General features: G+C 31.0%; 1 pseudogene; it reads left to right on the top strand.

Moving 5' to 3' along the window:
- Positions 1 to 325: 325 nt before the first annotated feature.
- LOC109122882 (GPCR-type G protein COLD1-like) lies at positions 326 to 8,760 on the top strand (annotated as a pseudogene).
- The last annotated feature ends 7,162 nt before the right edge of the window (positions 8,761 to 15,922 follow it).

Genomic DNA, 15,922 nt, shown 5'->3' with positions numbered 1-15,922 from the left:
TATCCCCAATAACCTGCTGAAAGGAGATCCTTTGGTTCTAATTGAATTGGATTTGAGTCAACAATCTTTCAGGGCTGATAAACATGATCGCATCAACAACTTTGAACATCCTTAATCTCTCCTCAAATGGGCTCTCAGGAGAGCTTCCACTACTGACTGGCAGCTGCGCTGTACTGGAACTGTCAAGTAATGAATTTGAGAGAAACTTAACTAAATTGTTGAAATGGGGAAATCTCGAGGAAATGCTCAAAGAGCATGAGAAACAAATCCAACATGCTGTCCACAAGGCTCGTCTTGACAAAAGTGAAGACTAAGATAACATACAATGACAACGGACAAACTGAATCGTTACTTCCCCATGGGAGAAACAGCAGGTAACCCTTGAGTGGTGATTATTGAGCTTCTTGATACGCTGGTCAGTTGTTTGGTTGCTGGAAAGGGTGAGCTGAAGGGAGTCAATTGCTGGAAAATATGTTTTGTACAGCTGAAAACTGGTTTCCTCATTCAATTCTGAAGGACAAAGAGAAAGTGAATTGCTTGAAGGGTTCAAACAAGATGCCCATTGTTTAGAGAAGTCATCAGAATCAATTTCCTCAAGATCTCTAGAAGCTGTTAAAGAAAACAAAAACCTGTACCAGATTCTGAGTTGAAGGTAACAAGAAGCAGCATTGAGGTTGGATCAGTGGAAACTGCACAGGAGGTGAATGTTTCTGTCAGTTATTGCATAGAAATTGTTAGGACAGTTGAAAATTCAGTGGCCCCTACTCCCACACGCATAGGAAATCTCTACATAAGCAGTGCCAATGAAGAGCTCATGATCAGATAAGCAATAAGTTTGAAAGACATCAGGATCTTCACCCCATTCTGTAATTGGTGCACGCATGGGCAGCAGGCTTGAGGTCACCACTGGTCTTTAATAAAAAAGAAAAAAGGATGTTAGATGGGCAGCAGCTCAAGAAAAAAAAATGAGTTCCTATAAGCTCCAGAAAATTAGAAACTGATTTTCATGATGGTACAACGACAAAAAAGGGAGTTCAACATGAAACTTATAATGGATATGACAGCAGAAGTCAGGGCACAAATCAAATGAGAGTGGGAAACGAAGGAGTTAGAGATACGACAAATTTTAAGCGGAAGCCGACATGCTGACCGTGTGCTCTCTTGAGCCTTTTTAACGTCAATGGCACTGTGACCAAGTGGATTTTGGAGAATAGTGCTGAGTCTGAGAACTTGGGGCCGTCTTATTCTTGTTGGCATTTCTCTGTACTTGCTAGCGAATGGGGATTCATTTTCCTATGCCTTCACCTGATGAAGGAGTTTTCATCATTCCTCAGCTGACCACCAGAATGGGCGTCATTGGTGTGATGGTCAAGGGTGTCCTATCAGGCTTTGGAATTGTCAATGTCTTACAGCTATCTATCCCTTTTCATCAGAGAGATTAATGAAATGGAAATCAAGGCCTTGGAAAGACAGCTAATGCCACTCATTGAGACTTGTGTCACAAGGAAAAGGAAAACCATTCTTACTCAGATAGAGATGGAGCGAATTCAAGGACCAGAGGGGAAGTCAAAGGTTATATTCGTCCTGAAGCGAATTGTTGGAACAGTCGATCTGTGCAAAAGGACCAAAGGGAACAAAATATAAAAAAACATGGAAGTAGAGGAGCAAGGTTTAAAAGAGCTTTCGAAGCAGCAGCAATTCTTGGAAATCTATGAGCTTCGCTAGGCTAAGGAAGCTGTTGCTTATCCTCAAGTATAGGAGAGTCACATGCAGAATTTACTGGGCTATGCATGCTCAATTTGTCGCGTGTAGTGATGATAAGCTTATGATCCACCTCGAAGATGCTATTGAGGTAGATTCTGGACGTCTTGTATTAGTTGACAAATATTTATCTGATGTCATTGAGGTCAATGTTGACGTCTTGTTGACTCCGAAGGCAATGTGGTGATTAGTAGTATGATGAAGCATGAGTGTAGAAGAACAGGACTTCCACGTGGTACAGGCAGCTTTAATGTCGATGTTTGAACTCCCGTAGACGGTTGAAGGCTGTTTCAGTGCATAGTTTCCAACTGGAGCCATTGCTCTTGCTTCAATTACAGCTGTACCCAATTCAGAAGGGTCCTCATTCTCATGTAGTGGTATTCCACAAGCTACCACTGTTTCTGGAACCTTATAGCAGTTATCATCTGGTTCAGTGATAAGTGCAAATTCCTCTTAAGCGTGATATGAGAGATCACAAGCAGTACCCCGGCACCATATTCAGCAGTCCATCAGATTCAAAATTGTAGCAGAAGCTCTTTAATGCCTCTAGAAATCCATGGGAATCTTGCTACATATCGCCAGCAGCTCATCATTCAGACTGTCTGCATGGATCCATCGAACTCCCCAGGGATTTAGGATACTAAGTGAGCTGAAGATCAAGCCTACATGGCTAAGATGTTGATGCAAGGGAAGGATGGTCACTACAGTTTTCCAGCAATATTAGCAGCAGATCGAGTTATTCATGTGTTCATGCTTGGGAAAGGGTATTAGGGACATACAGGAAATAACGAGAGATCCTCTTCACAGGTAGAGATGGAATAATATGCAGTCAGTGCTCCAGGTGCCTCAAGTTTACGCTTCTAGTCTGCATGGCTTGCTTAGTCACTCCTATGCCATGTATCACCTCCCATTCCATCAATCTTTTGGCTTTAAAAATAATTTCTGACATCTTTTCTTGCAAATAACTTTTTAAACATCGATTTTCAAATAATTTAAATATTTTCCATTTTTCATCCTTAGGTTTCCTTTAGGTTCCAAAATTCTGTTTTTAATAAAGTTTGCTGCTATCTCTCTTCAGCATGCAATTTTCATAATTTTTCAGATTTTAAAATATTTTTTAAAATAAGTCACAAATTAAATTTCGTAATTCTCAAGTGATGAGATTTATGGAATTGATTCATGCGAAATTAATCAGGGCTTTGGTGGGGGCCCGACATTCATAATACTCTCTTCAATATTGTTTGCTTGATATGTTGATTTTTTTTATTATTCTTGATGATATACGTGAATTTGTTTCGTATTTATTATTGAGATATCCTTGCTTCCCATAGAGATGTGGATGCTCGCTAATCAGGTACGCTCTTTCTACCCCTCAACTCTAATATTCTATGAATATGTATGTTATCATGAACCATGACCATGTTTGATGCCATAATTGATTGTCTTGATGCTTGTTTGCTCATCTTTGATAAAATACATATAATGTGTCACATTTCCAAACTAATCTCTTATGTTTTATGATAGCGCTTGAGAAGTCATTCAGGTACGCACTTCGACTCTCTCTTGTGGTTGGTTTTCTTGTTAGGCATGCAATATTTGAAATCACCTAGCCTACTTAGGTACCTATAATTAACTGATTAATGACCACACTTCCCTTAACTTTGTCAGTAGAGACCTTTATAGGGCTTAGAGGGGTGCTACCTCCTAGAGGTACCTTCCCAATAAGTAACCTGATCCCCGGACCGAGATTTGGGTTTTCAAAGACATGCTTTTCCAAAAATTATGGAGTCACATTTTAGGGTTTTTCTTTCTTGTTTTATTTTCCCTTTAAAATAAAAATAAAATAAGTGGCGACTCCAACTTTTTCCAAAAATTAATTTTTCACAAATAAATAAAAAGCGAGTCTCGCCGATCGAGTGGGGGCGCAAGTGAAAAATGCGGGTCCACAGAGGCAATCAAGTATGGCATCAAACAAGGGCAATGACATGCATATTCATGAAATTTTGGGAATGTACCTGGATAGCATATATAACTCCTAATGTGCTTCCTCAGGACATGAGGGTTAGATAATAAATAATGAATCCTAGCATGCTTATCTAATTAATTAGCAAAAATTATCAGAATTCAGAATAATTAATTATCATACATATCTTGTATACAATTCCTAAAAAGAAAAATATAAATATGATTACGATAAATAGCAGGGTGGTAGCAAAAGTAAATTTTGAAAAAATTTTCTTATGTAGGGGTTTCACCAATTCCCCAAATTAATATACACGAATTTAGCCTAAAATTGTCCCATTTATTTGGGACCACAAGCTTTGATTCGAGTTTTGTTTAAAACCAAAATTTTTGTTGAAAATTGAGAAGGATGCAAACCGATTAAGATATGGTTGCATATTATTTTTTAAAAAGAAAATAGATTTTGATTCTAAAGGCTTTAAATGAATAATAAAAAAAAAAAATTTAAAAACGATTTTTTTTGAGAAAAAGAGTTTTGCTTTAAAATAAAAGAAATTAATTTTTAAAATAACAAAAATAAAAAACAAAATATCAATCAAAACAAAAGGAAACAAAGATCACGAAATAAAGATTTTAGAAAATCTTGTCAATTAAAGTGGTGAGAGTAAAGGCCAACCTTCATGGGTTTCCAGTGGCCCTCAAAAAAAATTTGACCAACAATCACTAAGGCAACAAATTTATGACTTCCTAATCAAACAAACTAACAAAATTATCATCCCAAAAACTAACATTTAAATTTCAAGAAACACATGAATAACTAGAATTAGACTCATTGGAATTAAAAATGTAAACTTTACCTCACAAGATCAATTAAACTAAAGAATTAAGATCGATAACACATTCAAATTAAAAATAAACTAAAATTTAAACTAATCGGAATTAAAAATATAAACTTTACCTTACAAGACCAATTAAACTAATAGATTAAGATCAATGACTCATTCGAATTAAAAATAAACTAAAATTAAACTAATTAGAATTAAAAATATAAATTTTATCTCACAAGATCAATTAAACTAAAGAATTAAGATCGATAACACTATTCAAATTAAAAATAAACTAGAATTAAACTAATTGGAATTAAAAATATAAATTTTACCTTACAAGACCAATTAAACTAATAGATTAAGATCAATGACTCATTCAAATTAAAAATAAACTAAAATTAAACTAATTAGAATTAAAAATATAAATTTTATCTCACAAGATCAATTAAACTAAATAATTAAGATCAATAACACTATTCAAATTAAAAATAAACTAGAATTAAACTAATTGGAATTAAAAATATAAATTTTACCTTACAAGACCAATTAAACTAAAGAATTAAGATCAATAACATATTCAAATTAAAAATAAACTAGGATTAAACTAATTGAAATTAAAAATATAAATTTTACCTCACAAGATCAATTAAACTAATAGATTTAAGATCAATAACTCATTCAAATTAAAAATAAACTAGAATTTAAACTAATCGGAATTAAAAATATAAACTTTACCTTACAAGTCCAATTAAACTAATAGATTTAAGATCAATAACTCATTCAAATTAAAAATTAAAGATCAATAACTCATTCAAATTAAAAATAAACTAGAATTTTAACTAATCGGAATTAAAAATATAAACTTTTACCTTACAAGTCCAATTAAACTAAAGAATTAAGATCAATAACTCCTTCAAATTTAAAAATAAACTAATTGGAATTAAAAATATAAACTTTATTTAAACTTTCATGTAAATTAAAAATAAACTAGAGTAGAACTAATGAATTGCAATCATAAAAGAGAGACATTTAATCTAAGAAAAATAAAAGGTTGTTAGAAATCGAGATTTAAAAGAATTTATCACAAACAATTAATTAAACCAAACAACTAAAACCCAAACTAAAAAAAAGAAGAAGGAAATACGGTATCAAAAATCGAAAACAACTTGTATTGTATCGGAAAAATACTCTCTTGATGTTTCAAAATGGCAGCCCAATTAGTCTTTCAGGTCTTCTACCGCTCCCCCCCTAAAAAAATTGCGTGTGTTCCTCTCCTCTAAAAAAGATTGCTTTTTGTATGTGAATTTCTGCTCCAAAAGAAAAAAATCTCCCTGCCAAAGAAAAAGTCCCCTTGTCTTAGATCTCCTCCCAAAATAAAACTTCTCTGATCCAAAAAAAAAAAAAAGGAAATCCCTCTTCCTTTTTTATTTTCTACCCTTTTATAACCGATTCTCTCATGGAAATAATATATGTGCTATCCTTCTAAAAACAAAATCTCATCTTTTTCAAAATTCTGTTGATTCTCTTTCCAAATAGATGGCGGCCCATTTCCTCATGCCCAAAAAGCCAAGAAATATGATTTAGAAAACTTGTAATAAGATAAAATAAAATAAAATAAAATAAAAATAATAAAGAAATCCATATAAGCCACACAAGTCATGTAGGCCATGCAATCATGCAAGTCATATAAAAAGTGGGTTTAAAAATGCTTAAATGGGGCTAAGGCGTTCAGGAAAGTGCCTAAGTCTAAATTAGGGCTGCCAAGGTCATAATAAGGGGTTAGGCAATCCTTCAACCAAAGTCTCCGAGGTGGTTCAAGAAAGGTAAGTAGTGTGAGTAGATATGGGCCACCAAGAAGCTAACTGTAAAGTATCGAACAAGTATCTAATAAGACATGTGCTAGGAGGACAAAATTGAGGGTCTACAGACGGTCATTTCACACCTCAAGCCCAAAGGCTCAAAGTGGAAACGACACAAACATTAATATTGTAATTGAAAATTTATCAATTACCAAATTCCTGTTCAAAATTCTAAAATCTTCAAGTATCAACTTTAAAAAAACTAACACATCAACCAGAGTGTTATTGTCCAAATAACTCCAAATTCAAATAATTTAAATGGGAATTAAATTTTAACATCTAAACAAAGTCCAAAATAAAGTTTGAACCAAAATCCTAACAAAGAAAAGGTCCCTAACCTAGCCATCACTCCTCACTCGAACTGAGAATACCTGAAAAATTATCAACGAAGGGGCATGAACTTAAAGCTCAATAAGGAACATCAAAATAGGTTCATGGATCAAACATTTTTAATTATAATTACAAACAGGAGATATAACATATATTCATTTTTCATAAAAACTTTTGGGTTAAACATGCTAATATATTCAAAACTTTTCAACAAAACTTTCTTATATCCAATTCAAAACAATTTCTCATCAAAACCAAATCAAATACATTCAAAATATTTTTACTCTGGTTATCAAATAACAAATGGTGCCCAGTTAAGTGGGACTTTACAAATGAGTGGCTAGTTTCAAATTTGTTCCATTTAAGGTGAACAAAACCAAATGTCAACAATTATAACTCGTTGACTAGGGCCATAGGGTCAACTATTATAACCCATTGACTAGGTCATAAGGTCAACAATTATAACCCGTTAACTAGTGACCATAAGGTCAACAATTATAACCCGTTGATTAGAGCCGAATATGTCAACAATTATAACCCATTGACTAGGGCCATATAATCTAGAGTTAAACACTTTATTTCATTAATTCAAACTTGCAAAAGAAAATATCATATCTCTAAAAATTTTCACTTTTCATAAATAAACAAAGAAGATTCTTAAATATGCTCTCCATACAAAACACATATTTGATCCATGAGAAAAGATAAAAATAATATTTTTACACATTTCAAAATACAATATAAAAAGGAAATTATTTTTTTCTATAAAAATCTGCATTAATTTCCCTTACCTTGAAGAAGCATTCAAAATCTTGAAGTATTTAACTCTGAAAAATTTCCTCATCACTTAACATAATATCATACACAATACACAATATTGATTATTTATCTAAATATATAAATTTGACAATCTTAAAAATATTTTATTTAGTATTAGGGATCCTAATTAATTTCTCATATTAATATTATTACCATCCAATATTATTTTCAACTTCCTAAACAATAATTTATTTCTTTTTTTCTAACTTATCTAAATTAAATCTTTTAAGAATATTTATTTGCATTAAACTATTATTACTATTTAATTTATTTATTTTTTCTAACTTATTTAAATTAAATCTTTTAAGAATATTTATTTGCATTAAACTATTATTATTATTATTTAAATTTCCTATTGAAACTTAACAAATACCCCATGCAATTCTTTTTTTTCTTTTTCAACATGCCAAATCCTTCATACACATCTTTCATCATTTTTTTTCCTCTCTAAAGTCAAAACTTTTAACCTCCATCATCACAAATTTTATGTAATTTTCACATCCAAAACTATGTAATTTTATTTATTTATTTTATCTAGATCTATTCATTTGAGTAATCAAAATTTATCGATCTTCATTAATAAATCAAACTATGTTAATAAATTTGTAATCTTTTTGACTTAGAAATTAATTAAACGAACTTTAATCAAAATTGAGATATTCTAAAGAATATCTAAAGTGTTCAAAACTAATTAACGAATATAAAATATTAATTTAAGGATTAAAAATCTTACCTAAAAAATTGATCTTCAAACCCTAAACCTCCAAATCTTCAGCCCTATGCTCTTTGATCTTTCTAATCTCTGTGTAAAAGGGTTTCCTGAATAGAGAAAGTAGGAAAAATCTAATTTATATCTAGAATTTTTAATTGTAAAAGGATTTTTTTACCTTTAGTGAGTTTATAATTAATTAATTAATTTGTAATATATTATTTTGCCCTAAAGTTTATTTTGGGGTGTTACAGATACTGCATCTAATGAAAGTGGCGGCTCAAAAGGGAACTTCGAAGCTTTCAGTGAGGAATCTGTTGGGACGTCATTTGTTTTGTTCGTGCTCATAGCGATCGGATTTATTTTTGGCTCTGGTGCCAAAGCGACCCAGAGTGGCCTCCCCAGGATTCGAACTCATGGTGGCGACAAGGCTCTTACCCCTTATTGTTGCCCTCCTGGTACCATCTGGGCTGCTGCAAGTGGAGAGCATTAGTGGATCATTAATCAATGGAAGCTTTGTCCGTGTGTTAGTGGAGAAATGAAGTTACAGCAGTTCGGTTCATAGTGGTTGCAATGGATGCTTCTTATAGTTGTTTAAAGTGGATACTACTTGGGAAGTTTAATGGCTGAAAGTGGCAGCCATCTAATGGCTGAATTAATGAAGAAATCATGGCTGATTTCATAGTGAAATTCGGTGGAAAATCGTGAATAAAGTGCCCGAGCATATGGTTCTTAATTTTCACTGCTAAATTTACGGATGCGTACGTGGGAGTTAGTGGCTGCATATGTGAGAAATGAGGCTGCATTTTTATGGTGGAAATATGCGGGTTCGGTGGTTGCATATAGGGGATTTCAATGGCTAGAAATTCAATGGAAATGAAGAATTTGGTGGTTGCATAGTGGAGATGAGTTGATCCTATCTAGGTATGAATTTTGGACACCTTGAGATAATTTTCCTAATTTTGATTTGATTTTTCATGTCTTCTTCTTTATTTGTTTCTTTTGATCTCATGATGATCCCATGTTAGATTTATCTAAGCATTTGATTGGGGCTCTTTTCAATTATTCCTAGAACAAAATGAATCCTCAAAGTCCATATTTAAATTTATTCTAAATCAAGTAGGCAAAGAGAAGTCTATTTTCCAAAAGAAAATGCAACCTTATTTTATTGGGTATGCATACTTAAAAAAGGTTTTAAAATGAATTTTGATCTTGAATGATATATGAATTAAAATTCATAACTCTAATCAATGGATTCATATCCGACCTTGATGGGCTTGGCTATGGTCATTTGAGGTTCAGGACTTGCGGATGAATTCATGGAAACTAAAAAGGGATTTAATGAATCCCTACATACAAAATTTTTCAAAAATTAGTTTTCAATTGCCACTGTTGAATGTTCACTGCACCTTTGAAATTATAAATTAGAATCCAATCACTTAGAGACCCCTAAAATTATTTCAATACTTGGATATTTCTCTTGACTCTTTAAATGTGTGAAATAAATTTTGTTTGAACCTAAAACACTTTTCCAAACAATAGATTTAATTTAGTCTTGCAGCAGGTATGGTTTAAGCACTATTCTGGAAACCCGAAATGTTTTTATAAAAATAAATTATTGGATGACTTTGAAAAATTGGTTTATATTTTTCCTTGATTTTAAAATTATTGAAATTTATTTTTGACACATAAAATATTAAAAAATGTTTTTCTAATTAAAAGATACAATTTTCCTTTGTTGCATCCACTACATTGTTCCAATTTTGAACCAAGGTGTTGTTTGGCTTTTTTTTTTTTTATAAAAATTGATGTGTGGATAATGACCTTGCCATTATTTTTCTTGTGAATTAGACACTCTGAAATTATTTGATGATTTTTTGTATAATTTTATCACATTTGTAGATTAGCTAAAAAGTTTTATTTATGCATGCTATAGAATTCAGTCTTGTTCTGAACCTTCTAGGATATTTTGATGAACTGAGATTAATTGGGGCTTTATTTAATTGTTTGGTCACTTGGGTAATAAACTAAATATGTATGAGTTGTTCTTTGAAATTTTTATAGTTAAATTCATATTTTAGATATTTTTTAAAGATTTGTCTTATGGACCTTCTTGTTCTGACTGCATGCTGAAATTCCTATACATAGCTTGGGTTTTATTTAATCTGGCGTTGTTTAGCATATCTTTACTTGATCTTGACTTTTGTACTACAACATAGACATAATGAGGATGTTAGCCAAAAAATTTTCATGATGAAATATTGCTTCTAGTTATTTATTTATGATTTTCCTAAAGCTATTGACACTGCCACTTTGTTGCATATTTTGACTTAGTCACTAATTTTGGTATTTCCAAGCTCTCTTGTAAATTAGTTTATCTTTGATAATAAGTTGTGTGCATATCCTATGTGATAGTTGATATTTTTTAAGTTCTTACCATTTCATTTAAGCCATACATATGCCATATAAATTAGGGTTTATTATCATAGTTATTTGTTGTCATGATTTATTCTAACCACTCTAGCTATACGTAAGCGCATTGTGAGCTATGAATGCTATCAAGGTACGTCCTTTGTTTCCTTTACTTCTTTAATTATGTAAATAGACATGTTTGTGAATAGATTTGTGCTTGGTTATGCTTTCCTATGCTTTGATCATAGCTTGGTCTCTTGCATGTTGCATTATTTGTTAAACTAACTTTAGTGTTTTCGTGAAAGTGCTTGGGATTGCGGCTTAGGTATACTCCTATCCTTTTCTTTGTGTGATTGGTTTATTTGGCGTGATTGCTTCAATATGAATAGCATCTTGTTAAGCTTTAGACATCATTTTTATTACCTTTGGTATCCATTGATTTATTTAGTAGAAACCTATTTTAGGGCTTAGAGGGGTGCTACCTTATGGTGCCTTCCCAAAGAATAACTTGACCCTCGAACTTAGACTCGAGTTTTCAATGACATGCTTTTCCAAAATAAGGAGTCATTTTTAGGGTTTTATTTCTTATTTTTGTTTTCCCTTAAAAAAATATAAAATAAGCGATGACCCCAATTCTTTTTTTATAAAAATCGAGTCTCGCCATCGAGTAAAAAAGCACGTGAAAAATGTGAGTCCACACTATATTTGTGTTTTGGTTTCATTCTTTGTACCATAGTCTTAGTCTATTATACCTTCGTCTCATTTCTTCAAAACTTAATACCATTAATTCTTCCCTTGTTATATCTAATCTTTAGAATACAAACTATTTGGAACTAATATTTCATTCTACCTTGGTTGTATTACTTTAAAACCTTGGTCTTATTTTTGTATGAGTTGACCAAGTTTATTGAGAGTGGGCTTGTCTAATATATTTGTTCCTTTTTCTTATGAATTCGTACTTGAGTTCCAATTGTTCATCTCTTTAATATATGCATAGAAGGTAGCCTAATTAAATCATCAAAACTGCTTCTAAGCTCATTATTCTACTCTAGAGAACAAAATGTATATGTATGGTATGAGTTCAACAAAATACCATTGTTAAGCTGAAAAGCGCCCTATTACAACATTCCGTTATGAGGAGTTGCTCATAGAATATTGGTGCACTTTTTAGATAATTCTTAAGAAATTCTTTCAAATGAAATCGCTCTCATAATCCTTAAAAGGGCTCTTCAAAGTGGTTTACTATTAGTGGTGCACTTTTTCTTTTTATTTTTCCTTCGTTTTCTTTTGAAAATAGGGCACGTGTCTCTGATCTTCTTCATTTGATTTTTTTTTTCACAACCCACAATTCGTCACCTACCATGTTTTAATTTTTTTTTTCAAAGTCAAATACTTTTTCATGGTTATACACTTTTCCTGTGATCATTTTGTGAAACCAAGGTTTGGTTAATCTTGATTTTGATGATAACAAAATAAGGTTTAGAACTAATGATTATATTTCAAGTGTGATTAGGCAAGACGATTTCCAAAGTGGCAATCACAAAGACAAATCAAGCCAAGGAGAAATCATGAAGAAGAAGACCACCTCAAAGAGAAGTGTTTTTCAAGACCCAAGCTTCATAAGATCTCTTTGTAAGGTTGTTGGTGCACTAGGATTTTCATACATTACATTCTCTACTTATGCACCAAAATCATCCAAGAGTTATTTTGTTTTAAATATTTTAAAAATTGGATGATTTCATGTTTTCAACTAAAACCTTGTGTTAAATGTTTTTCAAATTTGTTTTAAAAGGTTTTAAGTTGAAAAAGTTGGTTGTTGAGCCAAAAACGGCTCAATCGGTTGAACTAGATGAGGAACCGGTTGACCGCCAGCTCAACCGGTCGAGGTCCGGGTTGACCCCCAGCTCAACCGGTAGAGAGTGCAAAAAAACTTTCTCTTTCTTCCAGAACGGTTGTTTAACTGATCAAGGTTAAACCTCAACCGATTGAGGTCCAACGGTCACTTGCTAAGCATTAAATGCTAACGACTAGTCAATCGGTCGAACCCTCAACGGCTAGTTTGACTTTTTTCTTCTATAAAAAGGCTCCAATCTTCATTGTTTCAAGAGCTTAACCTTCCTAAACCTTTCTTGAATATATTTGAGTCTTGGAAGAGTGTTTTTTAGTGCACTATTGTTCTAAAACTTGCATATCTTTAGTGCACCATTCAATCCTAGTTTTCTTGTATAATTTGAGCTTAAAGTTTTTGTACTAGGATTTTGTGAGATCATTTATTTGTAAATATTTAAGAGGAAGTTTCTCAAGTGTGGGGTATCACTTGAGGGGTTGTTCAAGAGTGGGATATCTCTTGAGAAGTGTAAAGGGTGCTTGGAGCCAAAAGTCCAAGAGGGTGAATTGGAACCATAATCCAATTGTATTGCTTGAAGGCTTGGTTTGGAAGCCTTAAATTAGTGGAACCTCAAGTTTGGGATTGAAGCTAGAGGAGAATGGATGTAGGCCGGGTTGCGCCAAACCACTAGAAAATCTTGTGTTTGCATTCTCTCTTTCCTACTCTTTTAATTTATATGCAATTGTCTTTATATTGTTTATTATATACTTGTATATAATTGTCTCTTACATTCACATAGTTTAAATTAGCAAAAAGAGACCATCACCCTATTCACCCCCCCCCCCTCCTCCCCCCTCTCTAGGGTGATTACCATAGGTTGGATTAGCCTATTTTTTCTAACACATTCTTTTCATTTGTTTATTTTATTTTTATTTTTTAGTTTTCTTGATCTACCCATTTCAATTCAGATTTTTCCTATTTTCATTAATAAACCAATCTATATTCATAAATTTCCAAACTTTTTGATCTTTTAAAAACCCTAATCTAGGTTGAAATCTTCAAAGCATTCAAAACTAATTAAAGAATATAAAATACTAATTTAAGGATTAAAAATCTTATATAGAAAATTGATCTTCAAACCCTAAACCTTTAGACTTTTAGTTCTACATTGCCCTACGTTTTCTTATTTCTCTAATCTTTGTGTAAAAGTGGTTTTCTGAATGTTGAAGATAAGAAAAATATAATTTATACCCCAAGCTTTTAAATATGAAAATAACTTTTTACCCTTATTAAATTAAATTAATTAATTTTTTTCTAAATTATGGTTTTACCCCCCTAAATTGGGTTTGGGGCATTACACTTGTAGTTTAATAAATGTTGTGAGAAATAAATAATGGAAGAAATGATATCTTATATTATTGTTATCCACCCAAAGCATGCAAATGAGAATGCGAATCTAAATCCACAATGCAAAACATGGTTTTACTTTTAAATTTAGTTTTTGGTTTATTCAATTAGGAATAAAAGTATATCACGTATTTTATCTTCTTATTTGTCACAAAATCTAAATAATTTATATTATCATATTATAAATATTATGCTCAAGAGAAAAATAAAACAATGGAAAGCAAAAAAAATTATGGGAGTCAATGTATGAGTTATAGATGATCGGAAATTGATGATTCTTCAATGACTAGTGAGAGTGGAGTGTGTATTAATTGATGTCATGTGAAATTATTCACAGAAGGAGACCCTACAAATCTAACTTCTACTATCAACATTATTTTATTAAAACATGTTTAGTAAATTGTTTTTTTTATTTAAACAAAATTTCTAATTTGTTCAATATCCAATTCTATACATAACGAGTAAATATATACAAACAAATATTTATAGAAACTATGAAAATAAAACCAAATAGAAGTGGGAAATAAAATGTGTACCCCAATAAGCCTACAACAAGTTCAATGTCTTCATGTGCCTCATTTTTCTCCATGAAACTCAACCTTCCACGTGTCATAAATTCGCACTCAACAAAAAAAAAATAACTCAAATGTATATATCCAGAAATGTACAAAATCCAAAACAAATATTTAAGCACAAATTCAAACTTTAAATTAGTCTAATAAATTTCATTAATTAAAAATGAGTCCAAATTAACAAATTCAACCCAACAGAAATATCTCATATGCCATAGACCCTAGTCCAAAATTTTCAAATTAATAACCAAAATATAAACACAATCAACCAAACCTAAAATTTGATAAATTAAAGTAAATTACATTAGGCCTAAATTTAATATTCCATAATTCTAGCCTAGTTTAATATTTAAGCCTACATCCACAATCAAAATCAAGCCAAATTTAACATGCAAAGCTCAAAATAACATCCAAAATATGTCATAATATTATCTCATGCCCAAATTAAATAATTCAAATGAATATACCACAATATTATCCCATGCCCAAATCAAATAATATAATCAACCAATCTAACAAATTTCACCTACAACAACAAATAAATTCAAATTTCATATTAATTAACAACCCCAAATCTCATAAACAATTACTATTGAAATCAAATCAAGGAAAATAATAATAAAATAATAATAACAATAATAAAAATAAAGTAAAATAAAATAAAGTAAAAAACAGTTGTGTCTAGAGTTGGGTAGAGGAAAAGAGAAAAAGAATGGAATTCAGGAGAAAAAAAAAAGTAAAAGCAAAAAAGAAAAAAAAAAGAAAAAGAAAAAAGAAAAAGGAAGAGAAGAGAAGAAGGGAAATGAGAGGAGAGAAGAATGGGATCCAGGAAAAAAAGAAAAAAAAGGAAAGAATGGAATCCAAAAAAAAAAAAAAGCAAAAGCAAAAAAAAAAAAAGAAAAAAGAAAAAGGAAGAAAGGAAGAGGGAGAAAAAAAAATAAAAAATAAAAAGAAAAAAGAAAAAAGAAAAAAGAAAAGGAAAAAAAGGAAAAAATATAAAATATAATAATAATAATAATAGTGATAGTAATAATATTAATAATAATAAAAAAATAAAACAATATACAAAATAATAAAAACAAAGAATTAAAGAGTGGGTGGGCCAAATTTTTTTAATGTAATTATGATTTAAATATAACGATAAAATTGAGCTAAAAAACAAAACAATGTAAAATAAAATTGAGACAAATTTTGGGTTCTACAATAGGATAAACATATTTAAGAGGTAAATTAATAAGATAAAAAGATCGACTCTAAAGTTTTAATTTGTTAATATTTATTGTCTTTTCACAATTGAAATAGAAGTTAAAAGATCATGATAGTTTTTAAATTTATAAAATATTGATGATACTTAAATTTAATTTTTAATTAATAAACTTAAAAAATTAAAAGTAATTATAAGAAGTAAAATAAAAACACAAGAAATATAAAATAAG

Source organism: Vitis vinifera, chromosome 7 (genome assembly GCF_030704535.1).
Source record: "Vitis vinifera cultivar Pinot Noir 40024 chromosome 7, ASM3070453v1".
NCBI lineage: Eukaryota > Viridiplantae > Streptophyta > Magnoliopsida > Vitales > Vitaceae > Vitis > Vitis vinifera.
The sequence above is the reverse complement of the archived record's forward strand: the minus strand, read 5'-3'. Positions and strand labels throughout refer to the sequence as shown.